Source organism: Mustelus asterias, chromosome 24 (genome assembly GCF_964213995.1).
Source record: "Mustelus asterias chromosome 24, sMusAst1.hap1.1, whole genome shotgun sequence".
Lineage (NCBI taxonomy): Eukaryota > Metazoa > Chordata > Chondrichthyes > Carcharhiniformes > Triakidae > Mustelus > Mustelus asterias.
The window spans coordinates 31,234,898-31,258,444 of record NC_135824.1 but is presented as its reverse complement, the minus strand read 5'-3'; the positions used below and the strand labels follow the sequence as shown (position 1 = coordinate 31,258,444).

Genomic DNA, 23,547 nt, shown 5'->3' with positions numbered 1-23,547 from the left:
CTAGCACCCCATTCACTTAAATACAGATCTTATTTTGATTCTTTTATCTTCCAAGAAATCAATAACCTCTTCATGTACCAAAATGTATTGAAATTGATTTACCAGGTTCTATGCCCATTTTGCAAGTTTGTTGATTGGCAATTGGTGAGCGAACCTATATAGGCCAACCCTACTGTTACTGGTTAAAGAATCTGTGGAACTAAATCTTACTTGAACATGTGGGCCTCTCTCCCAGTGATAAACAGAGCGAGTACATGGGTGTCACGTGTGCCCTGTGGCCCTGATTGTTCCCCTGTGACCAACAGCCGGCCGGCCCATTATAAATGGAAATCCGGGTCCGAGACGTTAATAAGATCCTGAGTGCCAAGGTTGGGCAGAATTGGTGCTGTCCACGATAAATATTACGGCAGAGGGAGAGACCATTCAGTGGTTGACGGGGGCAGGAGTCACATCACCAGGCCGAAGGTCGCCCTGTGATGGCAGCGAGAAAGTTAACGGACAAAGGTTTACTGCCGGCGGCCCCCAGGAGGATCATGCCCCATTCCGGGAAACGTAGCAGAAGAAGGAGCAATCGTCCAGACTCCATTGCTCGACTCTGGGCTGCTCTCCTCCAGTCATTGGGCATCAATGACCTCCGACCTCCCTTCTTCAACTTGGAGACTGGCTGAGCTGCCCATCATCCCTCGGGATCTGAATCAAGCTACGGGACACCCGAACACCATTTGCAGCCTGCCACCCGGATAGAAATTTGGTCAGAAGTTCAAAATGGCCACGAATAGAAGCCACCTAGAACATTCCACTCTGTGTGGTCTGGACGGGGAGAACGGAATTGGCCTCCATGACGTCTTGAGTCTCGAGTTAATTGGTGTTCACTCCATATTAAATTTGCAGAGCTCCCCACTTAAATTTTTAAACTGCAATATTGGAAAATCATGCAATGCATTTGTTGAATATTTAACATGGATAGAAACTAATAAAGTTCTCAATGAGATTTGCCAGGGCAGGCTCCTGGAACAATGTTTGCACAGAGCACAAGATTTAATTTGCATGTGATAATTCAATATTTTCTCTGCCGTGGTACAGGTGCCTGATGCAAATCAAATGTTAATCTGCTGCCGAGCATTATCATACACAAGCTGCGATCATTTGATAAGCATCGGGATTGAATTTCTAGAAAATAAAAACCCTTAAATCTGCTTCAGTACAATGGCTCACACCTAAACACTGTAAACGTATTAAATAACAGATGGCATGGCAATTGGGACTGGCACTGAAATCCATGGCTTTGCTGATCGATGAGGGCATTGGCATGCCGATTGACCATATCAATTTCTGCCACACCCCCCGCAGCTCTGACAACATTGCTCACGGTGACAGGATCACGCTGGAGAGGAAAGATAACCCCCACTCCAGCTTCTTTTCTCAACTACTAGCTGGGGCGGCACAGTGGTTAGCACTGCTGCCTCACAACGCCAGGGACCCGGGTTCGATTCCCTGCTTGGGTCACTGTCTGTGTGGAGTTTGCACTTTCTCCCCGTGTCTGCGTGGGTTTCCTCCGGGTGCTCTGGTTTCCTCACGCAGTCTGCGGGTTAGGCGGATTGGCCATTCTAAATTACCCCTGAGTGTCAGGTAAATGCATTATTGGTGAAACTTGCAAAATGGGCATAGAACCTGGTAAATCAATTTCAATACATTTTGGTACATGAAGAGGTTGTAGATTTCTTGGAAGATAAAAGAATCAAAACAAGATCTGTATTTAAGTGGATAGGGTGCTAGATTAGCATACGAGGGAGGGGCGAATAGTGTCATGCTAATGGTGTTAAATGAGAATCAATAGAATTATAGAATCCCTACAGGGCAGGAGGAGGCCATTTGGCCCATTAAGTCTGCACTGACCCCTGACAGAACATCCTACCCAGGCCCTATCCACATCCACCCCCCCCCCCCCCCTGTATTTGCCCCACTAATTCCCCTAATCCTATCCTGGGACAATAATGCATTTACCCTAGCTAGGGTAAATGCATGGGGTTATGGGGATAGGGCCTGGATGGGATTGTGGTTGGTGCAGACTTGATGGGCTGAATGGCCTCCTTCTGCACTGTACGATTCTATAACTTATTTTCTTAACCACCTCAGCACCTTCTCTTCCTCCCACAGCTCTTCGAAATAACTCGAAGCTCATGAATTTCTTTATCTTCAATCGCTTCTCCTGCTCACCCATCAAGTCAAGCCTTTCCCCACTCTCTGGTTTGCACCCTTGTTTTTAAACCCCTTACCACCCCTCCCCCCCCCCCCCACTCCCCTCCCTCCACCCCTCTCTGGTATCTCCAGTCTGAGCTCAACTCCAGCAAGAGGCCCACCTCCTGCAGCTGCAGGAGCGACAACATCAGGCCTAAAGTCACTCTGTGCTGGCAGCGAGAAATTTAATGTGCACTGTCTATCCTGGCGTCTGCACCCAGGAGATTCATGCCCCATTCCGGAAGACACGGGAGAAGAAGGAGTGATCATCCGGACTCCATGGCATTCCAGCTATCTGGGGGGGCTGAATGGGTATGAGGAGAATGGGAAAGACTGTCTCTGCATTTAGTGTGAATGCGGTGCTAATCCGATTGAAATCAGTAGAGGTTCTCCTGATTTGAAGAGGGCACCAAGGCCTCATCAATAATTTCTAAAAGAATTAGGTTTAAAATATGTGAAAGAAAGACTTGCATTTCTATAGTGCCTTTGCAGGGTGTCTCACAGCACTTTATACTTTACAGCCAATTGACGTGTTGTCACTATTGTTATGTAGCAAACGTGGCAACTAAATTGTACATAACAAGCTCCCACAAACCACCATGAGATATGCCGAGATAACCTGTTTCAGGGTTGCCACTCGAGGGTTAAATTTAGACAAGACACCAGGGTGAACTCCCCTGCACTTCTCCAAAATACAGCCACGGGATCTTTCACATCGACCTGGGAGGACAGACTAAGCCCTGGTTTAATATCCTCTCTGAAAGACAGCCCCTTAGTACAGCATTGGAGTGTCTGCCTTGATGATGTCCTCAAGTCCGTATCAGTTTTAAAGTTTATATTATTAGTGACACAAGTAGGCTTACGTTAACACTGTAATGAAGTTACTGTTAGAGGAAGTACAGTGCAGGGTTAGATGCATTGGCCATGCTAAATTCTCCCTCAGTGTACCCAGAGTGTGACGAATGGGGGATTTTCACAGTAAATTCATTGCAGTGTTAACGTAAGGTTACTTGTGACACTAATAAATAAACTTTTAAAAAAACGTTCTGAATAATTATCCCCTTTTCAATATGACAAAAGAAGGATATCTGGTTATTATCACATGGTTGTTTGTGAGAGCTTTGTGTGAAATTGGCTCCTCTGTTTCCCACATTACAGCACTGACCATATTTCATTAGTTGAAGGTGCTTTGGGGTGTTCTGTGGTTGTGACCGGTGCTATATAAATGCAAACCCTTCTGTTAAAGTCCTTGTTCGGACACCAAATCAGAGGTATTTTATAAATGAGAAAACAGTAAAGATGAAGGTAATACATGGGATGGAGCATAGAAAAGGTGCATTTACATTCAATTTCATCATGTCTTTGAGCCCCAAAGCACCTTTCGCTAAGGATTATCCTTAATGTGGATGTCACGCTTGTCTTGTTGGCAACTGCAGTAGCCAATATGTGCACAGCAAGGACTTATGAACATTCGGGTAACCTTTTATGTTAGATCAGTTCAGGAAGAAAGGATACTGGGGTCAGGTATTAGTGTCACAAGTAGGCTTACATTAACACTGCAATGAAGTTACTGTGAAAATTTCCTAGTCGCCAAACTCTGGCACCTGTTCGGGTACATTGAGGGAGGATTTAGCACGGCCAATGCACCTAACCAGCACATCTTTTGGACTGTGGGAGGAAACCAGAGCAGCCCGAGGAAACCCACGCAGACACAGGGAGAACGTGCAAACTCCAGACAGACAGTGACCCAAGCCGGGAATAGAACCCGGGTCCCTGGCGCTGTGAGGCAGCAGTGCTAATCACTGTGCCACCGTGTCGGTGGCAGTGAGATCAAATCCCACAAGAGACGGGGGGAACCAGAGGAGAAGGTTTTTATTTGCACTGTGAGTTGTTCCAAATGGGAAGCAGATTCACTCAAAAGGGAATTAGCTGTACAGCCCAATAGGAACAATTTGGAGGGCCATGGCGATAGAGCAGGGGAGTAGTACTAATTGGATGACATTCTCGAAGAGCTGGTACAAGCTCAGTGGGTTAGATGACTTCCTATTGATGCATGGTTTAGTGATGGCGCTCTATTTGACAGACATAAGGAGAGTTTTTTTTGTCACAGGGCAGTGAATCTCTGGAATTCTCTTCCTCAAAAGGCAGAGGTTTTGAATATTTTTTAAGGCAGAGTTGGGTAGTTTCTTGACAAACGGGGGTGGGTGGTGTTAAGTCTGAGACTATTGGAGAGATAGCTCCAAAGAAGTCACACGGAAAGGCAACAATAGGGTTTATTGAAGAACCGTACTCCTCGCACTCCAGCCCTCGAGTGGCTGTCGGGGCAATTTCCCGGGCCGGTCACTTTATCCTCCGGGTTACCTGACCTGTCCTCTTAAAGGGTCTATGCTCCGCATATATGACAGGTGGGGGGACGGTGAAAGGTTATCAGGGTTAGGTGGGAGGTTGCAATTAGACCAGCCATGATCTTACAGAATGGTGGAGTGGGGCCGAGTGGCCTGCTCCTAATTCATACGGTCGTATGATCTCTACACCTGTTTCTGATATACAATCTCAGTGTACTTTGCATCATTCATTCGAAAGATCTACTCCAATATGTAATGCGTAAGAAATGCGCCACTTAAATGCTATCCAGAAATAGGCTTCAGTTTGATGCATGGGAGCGTCACTGCATCTGAAATCTTATAACTGGCAATCTCACAATGTGTGTAGTCAGAGCGGGATGAAGAGTATTGTTTGTCTTCCTGCCCCAGAGAGCCTGATGCTAATACCAGTGGAGATAAGTAATTAGGAAACCAACTCTAACTCTCCTCACCTTTGCTTTGTGCAAATATTCGCCATGGAAAGATATAAATTAAAATTAAATCAGCCCTTTCCCCCAGCCGAGATCGCAAACATTTACCTCAGGAGGAAGATGACATTTGCTGCATTATGATCCATGACTAAAACTGAACGGAAGCTTCAAAAAACACCAAGAAAAACAGCCCCTTTATCTTCAACTCAAATTGAATATACTTTTTGGGGTTGGGTGGAGTCATTTTTTTTATTATTATGGAATTGTGCAGCTCAGAGAGAGGCTATTCAGCCTATGGTGTCTGTGCTTACTCTTTGAAAGGGCTATCCAATTATTCCCAATCTCCTGCTCCCTTCCCCCTCGCCCTGCAGTTTTTCATCTTTCATCCCCTTTTGCACATTATTATTGAATCTGCTTCCACCAAAGGCAGTGCCCTGACGAAGAGTCATCCAGACTTGGGTGGAATTTTCCCGTCCCACTCGCCACGGGAATCGTAACGGGTGGGACAGGACCATGCAACGGTCCATTGACCTCGGACGGGATTTTCCAGTCTTGGGGCGAGCGTGGCTGGAAAGTCCCGCCCATCGGCTCTCATCTCTCTCCACAGATGCTGAGATTTTCCAGCATTTTCTGTTTTTTTTGTTTCAGGAAAAAACTTGCTGGGCAACAGATTTCTTCCCCTCTCTCCCTTGGTCCTTTTGTCAATTATCTTAAAGCTCTGTCTTTTGAGTTAACCAAACCTCCTGCCAGTGGAAACAGTTTCTCCCTCGCTACTCTATCAAAACCCTTCATGATTTTGAACACATCCATTAAAATCTGCTGCTCAATTTCATTCTCTGTTGAAGCTCTTTCTTGGAAACCCAGCATTTACTGCCTATTTCGAAATGTTTTGAGAGATGATGGTGGACTGCCAGATGGAACTATGGAGTGGCGAGTTGGTACAATTGAATGGTTTGCTGGGTACCTTTCAGAGGGTTGAACCATGTGATTGTGGGAGTGGAGTGACATATAGGCTGGGGTGTGGATGACAGGTTTCCTTCACTAAAGAATAACAATCAACCAGTTGAATCAGTAGCTGCCTGGTAACTTTTACTGAAAGAAGTCTCACAACACCAGGTTAAAGTCCAACAGGTTTATTTGGTAGCAAATACCATAAGCTTTCGGAGCCACTCCATCTGACGAAGGAGCAGCGCTCCGAAAGCTTATGGTATTTACTACCAAATAAACTTGTTGGACTTTAACCTGGTGTTGTGAGACTTCTTATTGTGTTCACCCCAGTCCAACGCCGGCATCTCCACATCATGCCTATTAATAAAGCCAAGGTAACTGTATGCTTTATTAACTGGCCTGTCAACCTGCTTTATAATGCTCCTGTGAAGCACCTTAGAATGATAGAATCCCTGCAGTGAAGAAGGAGGCCGTTCGGCCCATTGAGTCTGCACCGACTCTTTGAAAGAGCATCTTACCCAGGCTCTTTCCCAGCAACCCCACATATATTTACCCCGCTAATCCCCCAACTCATAAATCTTGGGACACTAAGGGACAATTTATCATGGCTAATGCCCCTAACCGACATGGGACACTAAAGGACAATTGAGCATGCCCAATCCACTTAACCCGCATGTATATCTTTGGACTGTGGGAGGAAACTGGAGCACCCGGAGGAAACCCACGCAGACACGGGGAGAAGGTGCAAACTCCGCACAGTGACCCAAGGCCAGAATTGAACGCTGGTGCTGTGAGGCGGCAGTGCTAACCACTGTGCTGCCGTGCCGATGGGCACGGTGACTCTTGGAACATTAAAGCTATATAAATATAAGTTTTTGTTGTGAAATGCTTTGGGTGTTCAGAGGGGCATAGAAATACAACTCCTTAACATATTGAATTCTGATATGTGGACCTAAGCACCATTAAACATTAAACTGCAAACTCCTTCATTGGAAAACAAGTCAAACGCGACCACATTCCATTCAATCGCAGTTAATTTACACGTGAAGAATTTCTTATCTCCTTCCCCCTGTATTTCTGGCTATTCTTGCATGCTGGTTTGTAAATATCTTCCTCCTCTGGCAATGCCGCAGCTTCGTGACCTGAAGGGACATTGTGTTCTTTTACCCTGTGGCTTGTACTTTTAGATATTCCCATAATGGTTCAGAGCCTAACAGCGTGGTTTCAGTTTGTGTAAACCAATGGTAGGCTTCTGGAGCAACACCAGCAGACAAGTAAGGGACAGGTTTTCCAAGTTGAGACTGTGGTGAACCATAGATAGAACATAGAACATAGAACAGTACAGCACAGAACAGGCCCTTCGGCCCATGATGTTGTGCCGAGCTTTATCTGAAACCAAGATCAAGCTATCCCACTCCCTATCATCCTGGTGTGCTCCATGTGCCTATCCAATAACCGCTTAAATGTTCCGAAAGTGTCTGACTCCACTATCACTGCAGGCAGTCCATTCCACACCCCAAACCACTATGGTTACCACTATGGGTACTTGTACATATGTTACTCTTGTTACTGTTGGGGTTAGGGCTTGGGTGTTCCACCTGTTATCATTGTTTATGTGGTACACTCCGTTCGGCTCCGCCTTCTTACTGGAGTATAAAGGTCACTGCTACTTCCTAGTAGCCCTTAGTCTGGGATAGTATTGTTAAGTAGTGTGCTCCAATCTTGTTGTGAATAAAAGCCTTTATTCCCGGGTACGTCCTAGCCTCCCGTGTGAATCAATCGCGCATCAGAGACTCCCAGGTTTAACTGGATCTAAACTCCTGCAACACCTTGTCGTGCACTTAATGTAGTGAAGCTCAGGAGTGGTTGTCTGTCAAGGCCCTTTCTTTAAGGATGTATATGTTAGGCTTTGCTGAAATATATTTTGTAGATTACTTAAAATACAATACCTTCAGCAGAGAGGCTGTGAAGCCAGATACAAGGCCATTCTCATTCAATGACATCAAGATTTATATAGTTCAGTTTTAATATAATCTAACACGGGTATCAAAGAATGGTTACAGCACAGAAAGAGGCCATTCGGTCCATCATGTCTGTGCTGGCTCTATGAGTGAGCACTTTACCGAGTGCCACTCACTGGCCTTCACCCTGTGGCCCCACCATTCTTCCTTTTCAGGTAATACTCCAATTCCGTCTTGAATGCTTTGATTAAATCTGGCTGCACCTCACTATCAGGCAGCGCCTTCCAGATCCTAAACGTCGCTGCGTGATGTTGCCATTGCTGTTTTTGCCAATTACCTTAAATCTGTGCCCTCTGCTTCTCGATCCTTTCACCAATGGGTACAGTTTTTCCCAATTTACTCTGTCCAGACCCCTCATGATTTTGACTGCCTTTCTCGAGTCTCCTGTAATGACATTCTAGAGTAAGTCTATTTTCAGCTTTACTCTGGAATGAGCAGGATAACTTAATATTTTTAGCAAGATAAGTATCTGTGGGGAGGTGGTGCTTTAATGGTATTGTTACTGGATCAGCAATCCAGAGACCCAGGGTCATGTCACCAGGGCAGACAGTGGAATCTGCATTCAATCAGTGAAAATCTGAAATTAAAAGACTAACGATGACTAAGAAACCATTGTCGGTGGTTGTAAAAGCCCACCTGGTTCATGAACGTCCTTTAGGGAAGAGATTCTGTCGTCCTTACCTGGTCTAGCCTACAATGTGACTCCAGATCAATAGTGACTCCACACCCGCCTGTCTGGGCCCATCCCCTTGGCACTGTCCGATGCCCGGACAGATATTGAGCCTAACAGCGTGGTTTCATTGCCACTTTGGCATCGCCACTTTGTCCCTTGGGCAGTGCCAGGGGGCCAGGCTGGCATTGCCAGACTGGCAATATGATGTGGAGATGCCGGCGTTGGACTGGGGTAAGCACAGTAAGAAGTCTCACAACACCAGGTTAAAGTCCAACAGGTTTATTTGGTAGCAAATACCATAATCTCCAAGGCGGCCTTCACGACACACGACAGCGCAGAGTCGCTGAGCAGAAACTGATAGCCAAGTTCCGCCTAAACCGGGATGTTGGATTTATGTCACATTATCAGTAACCCCCATAGCTTTCCCCCTGGTCTTGCAGAATCTCACTAGCTGTTCTGTCTGGAGACAATACACATCTCTTTAACCTGTGTTGAATGCTCCCTCCACCCACATTGTCTGTACCTTTAAGACCTGGCTGGCTGTAGAGATTCGCATTCTAATCAGTATTCTGTAACTTGATTTCTGTGTCTGTTTGCACTGTTTGAGAGCAGATATCCACTCCATCTGACGAAGGAGCAGTGCTCCGAAAGCTTATGGTATTTGCTACCAAATAAACCTGTTGGACTTTAACCTGGTGTTGTGAGACTTCAGACTGGCAATACCCAGGGGCACCCCCTGACCACCTTGGGGGGGGGGGGGGGGGTGGGGGGCCTCCATGGCCTCCATGGCCTCCCTTTACTCCAGCAGGGTCGACCACCAATTCCCTGTTAGTGAGGAGCTGGAGTGAACCACTCCTGGTGGGGGGGGTGGTGGTGGTTGAGGGAGGTGAAAGGGGAGAGAAGCTGGTAGGCCCGGAGACTTCCAACCCCGATTTTAATATTTACATCAGCTCCGCACCGATTTCCAGCGCGGAGCTGATCCTGTCCCCAGAGACATGTGGAGGCTGTGGGCCCAGTGGGAAGCCTCCGCTGATGTCTCCCGACCCATTGCGCTGCTAGATCTGTGCAGTGCGCTGGGAGAATCACCCCAAACATTTGACATTGAGCCATATTGGGAAGTATTTCGACAGGTAATCAAAACCTTAATCACATGGATAGATTTGATGGGATTTTATTTAGGAGAAGGGAATGAGATAGAGAGGTGAAGAGGGCTAAGGAGGAAATTCCAAAACCTGGGCAAATTTTAACAGTTCACAACGATGGAGCGTAGACAGCTGAAGGCATTGGTTGCCAATGGACTATGAAAAGTGGGGATGTGCAAGGGAGGAGAAAAGAGAGCTTGTGTGTAATTCCACACCCCGGAGGAGAATGACAATAACGACAATTCAGAAAATTGGGGATAGTGGCGATCCCTAACTCCGAATGTGAGTGAGTTCCCAGTGAAAGGATACGATTTTAGAATTATCCCTGCTTAGAATGATTACCTGTCCTTGGGAAAAACCATGAAGAATTTAAAAGATGTTGCTGCATTGGAACTGCCAGCAGCGACAAAGCAATGCACTGAAGTACAGAGTGAGCTGGCAAGAGCTGAAAAGAAAATAAACAGTTGAAAGAATGGCTGATTGGTCGTCAAGATCCAATGTAAAAGAGGTACATAACCCTTCAGCAGCATGAAGAAATGAAGAGAAAATGCTGGAAAATCTCAGCATCTGTAGGGAGAGAAAAGAGCTGACGTTTTGAGTCCAGATGACCCTTAGTCAAAGCTGTTAGGGTTAAAGCTGAAAGGCTTTGACAAAGGGTCATCAGGACTCAACATCAGCTCTTTTCTCTCCTTACAGATACTGCCAGACCTGCTGAGATTTTCCAGCATTTTCTCTTTTCGTTTCAGATTCCAGCATCTGCAGTAATTTGCTTTTATAAAGAAATGAAGACTGTCTTCAAGAGCGGAATGGAAGAACCAAGTCGAGGAGACTCTGTTGAATTTAGAAAAGCTGTAAGTGGATAATGAGGCCATGAGTAGCACAGTTACTGAACTAAAACAAGTTAAGACTTCATCAAAGACAGATCAACAGTGAAATCAAAATGGAGAACAAGGACAAAGCTTGGCTGCCGGGGGAGAAAGTAAAGACAGAAATAAGATCAGAAAATGAAATCCGATGCTGAAGCTCAGGGAACTAGAGGAAAAAGCACTTTTACAGATGCACCATAGAAAGCATTCTTTCTGGTTGTATCACAGCTTGGTATGGCTCCTGCTCTGCCCAAGACTGCAAGAAACTACAAAAGGTCGTGAATGTAGCCCAATCCATCACGCAAACCAGCCTCCCATCCATTGACTCTGTCTACACTCCCCGCTGCCTCGGAAAAGCAGCCAGCATAATTAAGGACCCCACGCACCCCGGACATTCTCTCTTCCACCTTCTTCCTTCGGGAAAAAGATACAAAAGTCTGAGGTCACGTACCAACTGACTCAAGAACAGCTTCTTCCCTGCTGCTGTCAGACTTTTGAATGGACTTACTTTGCATTAAGATGATCTTTCTCTACACCCTAGCTATGACTGTAACACTACATTCTGTACTCTCTCCTTTCCTTCTCTATGAATGGTATGTATTGTCTGTATAGCGCGCAAGAAACAATACTTTTCACTGTATGTTAATACATGTGACAATAATAAATCAAACCAAGCATGAATTAAATTTACTGAGAGCCATTGAGTTGTTGAATAATAACATAACCGAAATGAAAATCAAGAACGTGGGATGCCAGGAAGAAGCAGAAAGCTTGCAGCTCCAATTTGACAGTCAGGAGAAACATTCTCAGCCGCTTCTGCAGCATTCCCAAGTGAAAGTAGGCGTTCTCACAAAAAGGGTGCCAAGAGCCACCGAAACAATTAGCAGAAGTGAGGTTGAAGAATAGCACAGAGAATTAGGCTCTGTTAAGGAAAACTGATTAGTGTAGAGAACAAACCTCACATACAAAAGACAGGTTTGCTAATTAAAAATGAGAGGAAGGTGAACTTTTCTATTAAATAAAAGCAAATTACTGCGGATGCTGGAATTCGAAAGCAAATGAGAAAGCGCTGGGAAATCTCAGCAGGTCTGGCAGCATCTGTAAGGAGAGAAAAGAGCTGACGTTTCGAGTCCAGAGCTGTCACACATTTCTATTAAGCATTGTAAAAACAATGACGAGAATAGGAAAGGGGATTGCTGACGATTCAGAGCAGAATTACCAACCAAAACTGATGAAACGTTGGAGCTTCATTGCAAAAAGAGCCATGACATTTTTGAACTTTGCTCCATTCTGAAGAAGACAGAAAATGAGAGAGACAGCATGGAAGAGCAAATCCAGATGGTTAAAGCAGTTAATCAGAGTAAGTTGCTGAGCTCAAAAGAGGATTGGAAAATAAGAGAATGAAGAAATGTTTGTCTGAAAGTGTGAAACGAGCGGAAATTAATGTTTCAATTGTTTAAAATGTCAATGTTCAGCAAGAACACACATGGGGTGGCACAGTGGTTAGCACTGCTGCCTCACAGCGCCAGGGACCTGGAATTGATTCCCGGCTTGGGTCTGCGTGGAGTTTGCACGTTCTCCCTGTGTCTGCGTGGGTTTCCTCCGGGTGCCCCGGTTTCCTCCCACACTCCAAAGATGTGCGGGTTAGGTGGATTGGCCATGCTAAATTGCCCCTTAGTGTCAGGGAGACTGGTTAGGGTAAATGCATGGGGTTGGGGTTGTGGGGATAGGGCCTGGGTGGGATTGTAGTCGGTGCAGGCTTGATGGGCCGAATGGCCTCCTTCTGCACCGTAGGATTCTGTGATTCTATAATTCAATGAACACCCCAGTGAAAAAGAAAACTGAGTTCACTCCAGGAATGAAGGAAGCGAACATTCCCTTTTGGACAGAATGACACAAACTCACGGTGTCGAAACAAAGCAGACAAAGGGAAACGCAACTCGAGGGAGTGCAATGAGTGAATCGAATGTAGCGCCGCAAAGTACAGAGCATTACAATTTCAACACCAAACCCACAAAGTCAACCCACAAAATCTGAGGCAACCACTCCTCCAAATGTGACAAGAATGAGATCTGCAAGATCACTAAACAACAAGCTTGTGGACAAAGGCACAGTGAAGAATGAATGAATGAATAACTATCAACCATGATCGAACGGTGGAGAAGACTCAATGGGCCGAATGGCCTAATTCTGCTCCTATATCTTATGAACTTACAAAATAACACAACACAATAACTAAAGATAGGAAAAAGGAAGAGAAGAGAAGGAAGACAGCATGAAGAAAAGAGCAAAGTAAAATAAAGCAGCAGTGAGGACCAGCAGTGTGGGGAAACAGAAAGCGAATATTTGGTACATCCATCCTGTTGCCGTACATCACAGTGATGAAAACACAGCAGGATAATAAACAAATGGTGAAAAATCTCAGCAGGTCTGACAGTGCTTGTGGAGAGAGAATAGAGCCAACGTTTCAGGATCCAAACTGGAAACATTGGCTCTATTCTTGATGCGCGATATAACACACGAGAGGCTGGATGTACTCGGGAAATAAAGGCTTTTATTGCCAACAATAACAGAGCTACCATATACAGTATATGATCCCAGACTAAAGGGTCACCAGGCAGAGCAGTGACCTTTATACCTCTCCCAGGAGGCGGAGCCGACTGGGGTGTACCATAAGGACTATATTAACAGGTAGAACAGCCCAACCCTAACCCCAACAGTAACATATCTACAGACTCATAGTACTGGCCAGACCATGGCTCAGCACTACCTGGTGGGAACCAACAATGGTTCACCACAATTCTCTCTCCACAGACGCTGTCAGACCTGCTGAAATTTTCCAGCATTTTCTGTTTCTGTTTCAGATTCCAGCATCCGCTATATTTTGCCTTTATATTTGGATAATAATGAAACTAGGCGATGGCCTAGTGGTATTATCGCTAGATTATTAATCCAGAAACTCAGCTAAAGTTCTGTGGACCCGGGTTTGATTCCCACCATGGCAGATGGTGGATTTTGAATTCAGTAAAAGAAAAATCTGGAACTGATGACCATGAAACTTTTGCCGTAAAAACCCACCTGGTTCGCTAATGTCCTTTAGTGAAGGAAATCTGCCGTCCTTATTTGGTCTGGCCTACATGTGACTCCAGAGCCACAGCAATGTGGTTGACTCTCAACTGCTCTCGGGCAACTAGGGATGGGCAATAAATGCTGGCCCAGCCAGCGACGCCCATCTCCCATGAATTAATTTTAAAAATTAAATGAGGGGATGTGGGTGTTGCAGGCAAGGTTGGCATTTATTGTCCCTGAGAAGGTGGTGAGCGGCCTTCGTGAACCGCTGCAGTCCATGTGGTGAAGGTGTTCATGCAGAGGAAGTTGCAGGGGTTTGACCCTGCCGTGACAATGAAGGATTTGACAATATATTTCCAAGCCAAGATGTTTAATTGTGTGTGTGTGTGTGTGTGTGTGTGTGTATACAGAAACATATATTGTTTTTAAAAAAGTTTGTAGATACAAGAAACACATGAAGGTGGCACAGTGGTCAGCACTGTTGCCTCACAGCACCAGGGGCCCAGGTTCAATTCCCAGCTTGGATCACTGTCTGTTCGGAGTTTGCCCTTTCTCCCCGTGTCTGCATGGTTTTCCTCCGGGTGCTCCGGTTTTCTCCCACAGTCTGAAAGACGCGCTGGTTAGATGCATTGGCCATGCTAAATTCTCCCTCAGTGTACCCGAACAGGCGCCAGAGTGTGGCGACTGGGGGATTTTCACTGCAGCTTCATTGCAGTGTCAATGTAAGCCTATTTGTGACACTAATAAATAAATTTTAACTCAATTTTCACAGTAACTTCATTGTGACATTGATTATTTATACACCTGGTTCTATTGTAGAGCAGGGTTGATCAAAGAGCAAATGAGCTGTCGGAATAGAGGACTCACTAGTTAGGGACATGGACAGGCGTTTGGGTGGCTGCGATTGAGCCTCCAGGATGGCGTGTTGCCTCGCTGGTGCCACGGTCAAGGACGACTCTGAGCGGTTGCAGGATATTCTTAAGGGGGAGGGTGAGCAGCCAGAGGTCGTTGTACACATTGGTACCAATGATATAGGTAGGAAAAGGGATGAAGTACTGAGGTACAGTGAATATAGAGAGTTAGGCAGCAGGATAAAGTTCAGGACCTCGAAGGTAGTAATTTCAGAACTAATGCCGGTGCCACGTGCTAGTGAGAGTAGGAATAGGAAGATTAGGCAGATGAATGTGTGGCTTGAGAGCTGGTGCAGGAGGCAAGGATTTAGATTTGTGGATCATTGGGATCTCTTCTGGGGTAGGGGTGAACCTGTTTAAGAGGGATGGGTTATACCTGAACTGAGGGGGACTAATATCCTGGCGGGGGTACTTTCATTCAGTATCTGGATGGCCTGACTAGAGAGGGGGCAAAACTTGACCTCCACTTGGGAAATAACGAAGGGCAGATGACAGAAGTGTTAGTGAGGGCTTACTTTGGGACCAATAACCATATTCCATTAGTTTTAAGATAGCTATGGAGGATGATAGATCTTTGATTTGATTTGATTTATTATTGTCACAAGTATTAACATACAGTGAAAAGTATTTTTTGCGCACTATACAGACAAAGCATACCATTCATAGAGAAGGAAAGGAGAGAGTGCAGAATGCAGTGTTACAGTCATAGCCAGGGTGTAGAGAAAGATCAACTTAATGCGAGGTAGGTCCATTCAAAAGTCTGACAGCAGCAGGGAAGCAGCTGTCCTTGAGTCAGTTGGTACATGACATCAGACTTTTGTATCCTTTTCCCGATGGAAGAAGGTGGAAGAGACTATCTTCGGGATGCGTGGGGTCCTTGATTATGCTGGCTGCTTTTCCGAGGCAGCAGGAAGTGTAGACAGTGTCAATGGATGGAAGGCTGGTTTGCTTGATAAACTGGGCTTTGTAGTTTCTTGCGATCTTGGACAGAGCAGGAGCCATACCAAGCTGTGATACAACCAGAAAGAATGCTTTCTATGGTGCATCTGTGAAAGTTGGTGAGAGTCATAGTGGACACGCCAAATTTCTTTAGTCTTCTGAGAAAGTAGGTGGGCTCTCTTAACTATAGTGTTGGCATGGGGGGACCAGGACAGGTTGTTGGTGATCTGGACACCTAAAAACCTGAAACTTTCAAGCAGTTACACTTCATCCCCGTTGATGTAGACAGGGGCATGTCCTCCACTACGCTTCCTGAAGTCGATGACTATCTCCTTTGTTTTGTTGACATTGAGGGAGAGATTATTGTCATCGCACCAGTTCCACCAGATTCTCTATCTCATTCCTGTACTCTGTCTTGTCATTGTTTGAGATCCAAGCCACTACAGTGGTGTCATCAGCAAACTTGAAAATCGAATTGGAGGGGAATTTGGCCATGCAGTCATAGGTGTATAAGGAGTATAGTAGGTGGCTGAGGACACAGCCTTGTGGGGCACCGGTGTTGAGGATGATCGTGGAGGAGGTGTTGTTGCCTATCCTTACATAAAGGCCAAAAGAGTAACTATGGAGAGAGTAGGGCCTCTTAAGGATCAACAAGATCATCTATGTGTAGATCCACAAGAGATGGTTGAGATCCTAAATAAATATTTCTCATCAGTATTTACTGTTGAGAAAGGCGTGGATGTTAGGGAACTTGGGGAAATAATAGTGATGTCTTGATGATTGTACATATTACAGAGAAGGAGGAGGTGCTGGAAGTTTTAAAGTGCATCACGGTACATAAATTCCCAGGACCTGATGAAATGTATCCTCGGACACTGTGGGAAGCTAGGGAAGAAATTGTGCGTCCCCTAGCAGAGATATTTGAATCACTGACAGCCACAGGTGAGGTGCCTGAATATTGGAGGGTGGCAAATGTTGTGCCTTTGTTGAAGAAGGGCTGCAGGGAAAAGACTGGGAACTATAGGCCAGTGAGTCTAATGTCTGTAGTGGGTAAGTTGTTAGAAGATGTTTTGGGAGCCAGGATCTACAGACATTTAGAGAGGCAAGGGACCAAAAGAGAAAATGCTGGAAAATCTCAGCAGGTCTGGCAGCATCTGTAAGGAGAGAAAAGAGCTGACATTTTGAGTCCAGATGACCCTTTGTCAAAGATTTGATGAAGGGTCATCCGGACTTGAAACGTCAGCTTTTCTCTCCTTACAGATGCTGCCAGACCTGCTGAGATTTTCCAGCATTTTCTCTCGTGGTTTCAGATTCCCGCATCCGCAGTAATTTGCTTTTATCAACTGATTAGGGACAGTCAGCAAAGCTTTGTGAGTGGAAAATCATGTCTCTCAAATTTTTGGTTGAGTTTTCTGAAGGGGTATCCAAGAAGGTAGATGAGGGCAGTGCAGTTGATGTTGTCTACATGGACTTTAGCAAGGCCTTTGACAAGGTCCCGCAGGGTAGGTTGTTGCATAAAGTTAAATCTCACGGGATCCAGGGTGAGGTAGTCAATTGGATACAAAATTGACTTGATGACAGAAAACAGAGGGTGGTTGTAGAGGATTGTTTTTCAAACTGGAGGCCTGTGACCAGCGGTGTGCCTCAGGGATCGGTGCTGGGTCCACTATTATTCGTCATTTATATTAATGATTTGGATTTGAATTTAGGAGGCATGGTTAGTAAGTTTGCAGATGACACCAAGATTGGTGGCATAGTGGACAGTGAAGAAAGTTATCTAGGATTGCAACGGGATCTTGATCAATTGGGCCACTGGACTAATGAATGGCAGATGGAGGTTAATTTAGATAAATGCGAGGTGATGCATTTTGGTAGATCAAACCAGGGCAGGACTTACTCAGGTAATGGTAGGGCATTAGGGAGAGTTATAGAATAAAGAGATCTATGGGTACAGGTTCACAACTCCTTGAAAGTGGAGTCACAGGTGAATAGGGTGGTGAAGAAGGCATTTGACATGCTTGGTTTCATTGGTCAGAACATTGAATACAGGAGTTGGGATGTCTTGTTTAAGTTGTACAAGAGATTGGTAAGGCCATATTTGGAATACTGTGTATAGTTCTGGTCACTCTATTGTAGAAAGGATATTATTGAACGAGAAAAGATTTACCGGGACTTAATGGTTTGAGTTATAAGGAGCGGTTGGATAGACTGGGACTTTTTTCCCTGGAGCGTAAGAGGCTTAGGGGTGAACTTATAGAGGTCTATAAAATAATGAGATGAGGTAGGTAGTCAACATCTTTTCCCGAAGGTAGGGAAGTCTAAAACTAGAGGGCATAGTTTTAGGTGAGAGGGGCAATTTTTTCACACAAGGGGTGGTGAGTGTCTGGAACAAGCTGCCAGAGGGAGTAGTAGAAGCGGGTACAATTTTGTCTTTTAAAAAGTATTTTGATAGTTACATGGGAATGATGGGTATAGAGGGATATAGGCCAAATACGGTCAATTGGGAATAGTTTAGTGGTTAAAAACTGGGCGGCATGGACAAGTTGGGCCGAAGGGCCTGTTTTCATGCTGTAAACCCCTATGATTCTGAGTGTCATTAGTAAGCCTACTTGAGACAGTAATAGATAAACTTTAAACTTCTATGCAGTGCCAATCGTACCAGGGTAAGTGAGTAAATGGTTCAAATCTATAAAGAAGGCTGACACAGAGCTGCACCCGCTTATATCCATAACCTGGATATTCCTGTCTTTTTGACAGCAAGCTGATGAGGAAGTGGCAGTTCATCGAGATGTACTTTGCTGGCACTTTGGTTTCTAATGAATTTAAATGGGAGCTTGAGTGTGAGAGTGAGTTCCGCCCGAGCCCAAGGCAAGAGGCAGCTTATTGTACATTTCTATTATAAATCAGAGAAGTGTGGGCAGGGTGGAATTGGGAAATAGAACTTGACATAGCATTGCGGTAAAATATATTTTGGCTACCTCTGCTGAAAAGGAAATGGAAGTATTACCTGTACATTCTGAAAGATCTGATGAAATTCTCGGCACTTGCCAGACGCTCTTATTGTTATTATAATTGCTGTACATTATCTGTTCCTCCCCACACCACACACCCTGGCTCCATTTCTACCCTTAATTGATCCAATTTAGTTTAAATAACGAAATTCCAACCGCAATTATTGATTGATCCAGAGGACCATTCTTATGATGCAGTCTGAATTGTCTGTTTTCAGTGTGTTTGCCTACCTAATAGTCACAGTGTTTCAAGCAGCTTGTCTCTGTATAATGTAATTCCTTTTAGTGCAAAGAAATGTCCTGAGGCACTTCTACAAAGGGACATCAGCAAATGCGCGGCAAAACAGCGGTGCTGGAGATTGGTTAAAGGAAGGGATCTTAAGGGGGGTGTTTGAAGATGGGATGATTTAGCAAAGGGAGTGACATCTAGGTAGCCAGTTGCTCCGCTGATGGGAGCGATGGTCCCAGGTGCACCAAAGACACGAATCAAAGGGATCGAGTTTTTCCGTTAAATACAATCAAGTTTTTCAGACTGGAGGAAAATTTGGCAGGGCTGACGTATGTGGAGAGATTGATTTGATTTATTATTGCCACATGTATTAGTATACAGTGAAAAGTATTGTTTCTTGCGCGCTATACAGACAAAGCATATCGTTCATAGACAAGAAAAGGAGAGAGTGCAGAATGTAGTGTTGCAGTCATGGCTAAGGTGTAGAGAAAGATCAATTTAATGCGAGGTAGGTCCATTCAAAAGTCTGACGGCAGCGGGGAAGAAGCTGTTCTTGAGTCGGTTGGTACGTGTCCTCAGATTTTTGTATCTTTTTCCTGACGGAAGAAGGTGGAAGAGAGAATGTCCGGGGTCCGTGGGGTCCTTAATTATGCTGGCTGCTTTTCTGAGGCAGCGGGAAGTGTAGACAGAGTCAATGAGTCAGTTAGGATTGTATTCGCTGGAGTTCAGAAGAACGAGGAGGGATTTCATAGAAACCTATATAATTTAACAGGACTAAATAGGGTAGATGCAAGAAGGATGTTCCTGATGTGGGGGTGTCCAGAACCAGGGGTCACAGTCTGAGGATACAGAGTAGACCACTTAGGACTGAAATGAGGAGAGATTTCTTCACCCTGTGGTCAGCCTATGGAATTCTCTACTATAGAAAGTAGCTGAGGCCAAAACATTGAATGTTTTCAAGCAACAGTTAGATACTGTACTTGAGGTGAAGGGGATCAAAGGATATGGAGGGAAGGTGGAATCACGCTATTGAATTTGGTGATCAGCCATGATCATAATGAATGGTGGAGCAGGCTCAAAGGGCCGAATGGCCTCCTCTTTCGCCTATTTTCTATGTTTCGAGGTATGCAATGGGGATCCCCAAAGGTGGATGCTCGACCATTGCTTTTCTTGATATATTAATGACCCTAGACTTGTGTGTGCAAGGCATAATTTAAAAACTTGCAGATGATACACTTGGAAGTAATCTAAAAAAGGGATGCGGGGGCAAGGAGAGTTCGAGGTATATGTATACAAATTGTTAAACGTAGCAGGTCAGAATGGGAAAGTGCTTGCTATGGTGTACAGAATCCTGGGCACCTAAGCTGGAATTTTACTGGCACGCCTGCCCCGATTCTGGAGGCGGGCGAGGCTCGGAGAACGGCATTCTCCGTTGGCCTCGGGCAGGATCGTACGAAGCTCGGACGGGCGTGTCGGTAAAACTCCGCCCATAGCGTGCAAAGACGTGAGCTACAGTGAACCTTACAGAACCACTGGTTTGAACTCGATGTGGGTATTGTGGCCGTTTCTGGACACTGCAGTTTAGAATGGAAGTGAAAGTATTAATGATGATGAAGAAAAGAGTCACGAAAATGGTTCCAGGGATGAGGGACTTCAATTATATGGATAGGTTGGAGAAGCTGGGGTTGTTCTCCTTTGGAGAAGAGAAAATTGAGGGGAGATTTAATGGAGGTGTTCAAAATCTTGAGGGGCCTGGACAGAATCAGTAGAGAGTGTGAACATACAAACAAGGAGGAGGCCATTCAGCCCCTTGAGTCTGCTCCGCCATTTAATAAGATCATGGCTGATCTGATAGTAACCTCAAATCTGTATCCCATCCGCAGTAACCTATCACCGCCTTGCTTACCAGGAATCTATCCATTTCTATCTTAAAAATACTCAAAGACTCTGCATCCACCAGCTTTCCAGGAAGAGAGTTCCAAAGACCCTCTGAGAGAAAACAATTCACCTCGTCTCTGCTTTAAATGAGTGACCTCTTATTTTTAAACAGATTCTCCCACCATAGGAAACATCCTCTCCACATCCACCCTGTCAAAACCCCTCAGGACCTTGTATGTTTCAATCAAGTTGCCTCTTACTCTTATTTTTAGAATCATAGAATCCCTACATTGCAGAAGAAGTCATTTGACCTTTCTGGTTGTCCACAGCTTCTGAATCCAAAAGGGAATTGGATAATCACTTGAGGGGAAACAAGATGGCAGTGCTACAGGGTCGGGCAGAGGGTGAGAGCAGCTGAGTTGTAGAGAGACAGCATGGGCATAATGGGCCAAATGCCCCCTCTCTCTGTGCTATGGTTCTCTGATTCTGTAAAATGACCCTGTAGTCCGATGTGGCTTGAAGTGTCTGCTACGGCTCGCTTGGCATCTCTCTTGCTTCTGACTCAGACTGTGGCCAACGTCTGCCTTCTTGTGAGGTGTAAAATGATCTTATTGTGCTATTTGAAGAAGTTCTCTCACTGTCCTGGCCAAAATCTATACTTCAAAGGATATTATTAAAATAAATGATCCACTCATTATCACATGACTGTTCTTTTGGCACCTAGCTGTGCGATGATTGGCTCTCTTGATTCCTACATCAGTGACTACATTTCAAAAGAATTTGGTTGGCTGCAAGGTGCCTTGGAACATCCTGAGGGTGCTAACAGTGCAGAGGGAGGGCATTCGACCCATCGAGTCTGCACCTACTCTCCGAAAAAGCACATCTTACCCAGGCTCACCTCTCTACCCTATCCCCTAATCCCGCACATTTACTATGGCTAATCCACCTAATCTACACATCTTTGGACACTAAGGGACAATTTAGCATGGCCAATCCACCTCGCCTAATCCAGGTCGTTGAGTGCATTTAAGACAGAGATAAGTTCTTGATTGGTAAATGGATCAAAGGTTATGAGGAAAAAGCGGGAGAATGGGGATGAGAAACCTATCAGCAATGATCGAATGGTGGAACAGACTCAACGGGCCAAATGGCCTAATTCTGCTCCTATATTTTATGGTCTAATCTGCACATCTTTGGAGCACCCGGAGGAAATCCACGCAGACATGGGGAGAATGTGAAAACTCCATGCAAACGGCCAAGGTCGGAATCGAACCCGGATCCTTGACGCTGTGAGGCAGCAGTGCTTACCACTGTGCCACTGTACCACTGTGCTTGGGCGGCACGGTGGCACAGTGGTTAGCACTGCTGCTTCACAGCTCCAGGGACCTGGGTTCGAATCCTGGCTTGGGTCGCTGTCTGTGTGGAGTTTGCACATTCTCCCTGTGTTTGCGTGGGTTTCCTCTGGGTGCTCCGGTTTCCTCCCACAGTTCAAAGATGTGCGGGCTAGGTTGATTGGCCATGCTAAGTTGCCCCTTAGTGTCCCAGGATGCATAGGTTAGAGGGATTAGTGGGTAAATATGTAGGGATATATGGATAGGGCCTGGGTGGGATTGTGGTTGGTGCAGACTCGATGGGCCGAATGGTCTCTTTCTGCACTGTAGGATTCTATAAATGCAAATTCTTACTTTGGTTCTTTCAATCTCTTGTCAAAGTAATAATGAAGTGATTTGGTAACTTTGTGGAATCCATAAAGCATGAGTTGGGGTAACCCATGAATTCTCCATCAATGATCCACACTTAATGTAATCCCAATTTCTGTTGGGCTGGGTACTGCGTTAATGTCTGACACCACTTTCTACTTTCGTCGCTGGTTTTTAATCATATGTCAGAGAATTCTACAAACATCAACTCCAGTCTTGCAGTGTGCGCTGGTGAAGACCTGTGTGAGCAAACCTCGGACGTGCCTACCCACAGCCTGACAGGTGTAAATGTGGAAGGAAAATGGATTATTCAGGAATATCAAGCCTGGCGCGCTCAGTAATTGACACCAAGCTGTGCTATGTCGATACCCTAATGGGCTATGCTTTATGTGACAAGCAATATAGTCTGCCGACTGTAGCATAATTTAACGAGGGATTGATTTCAAGAACGTGGACAATGCGTTAAGATTTATTGTGCTGCTAAGGAAGGAAATACATTGCAGCCAATCTGAGTGAGAGCTGCTGGTATTTAAATCAAACCTGATGATTAATTACAAAGTGTAATTGTTTGTTTATGAATCACAAATGTCCAGTGCTGATTGAATGAATTGATGTAAAGAACTCAGTGATGGTAGGGAAACTCTCAAATTAATATTAATGCGTGTGTGTGTGTGAGAGAGAGTGAATTTCATCTTGTTTTGCAGTTCCATTAATAAAACTACCTTGCAGCTAGGATCTCTGTCTCAGCATCTGCAGTCTTAGAGCCATTACCACTCCACAGGGATTCACCAATGACAAACCACTGGCAGGCTATATAGCAAGGCTGTCGCCGGCGGAGTCTCCACAATGCTGTGTGTGCCTGGGAACAGCCCCTTTCAATCCCTGCTCTTGGTGATAGCTCAGCATTCATCAGACACTCCAGAGAGGAGAGGAGGGGTGGGTGGGGGGTTCCGAGCTCGGCTCCAGCTTTCGGTAAGGACTGAGCAGTCGGCTGTGATGCAGAATGTTGTCAGTGTTTAAATGGGAGGGTGGGGGGTGGGTTCTGGCTGCTGGCCCAATATTGCCAGATAGATGGGGCTTCTCCTGAGCCTTTGTGGGTACCGTGGCGATAGACTGGATCACCTGCTG

At 45.3% G+C, this 23,547-nt stretch overlaps 1 protein-coding gene across 6 annotated transcripts in view; it reads left to right on the top strand.

The window, feature by feature from the left end:
* Positions 1-23,547, top strand: part of sema4ba (sema domain, immunoglobulin domain (Ig), transmembrane domain (TM) and short cytoplasmic domain, (semaphorin) 4Ba) — a 401,715-nt gene that overhangs the window by 85,206 nt on the left and 292,962 nt on the right. The gene's annotated exons all lie outside the window — the stretch shown is intronic.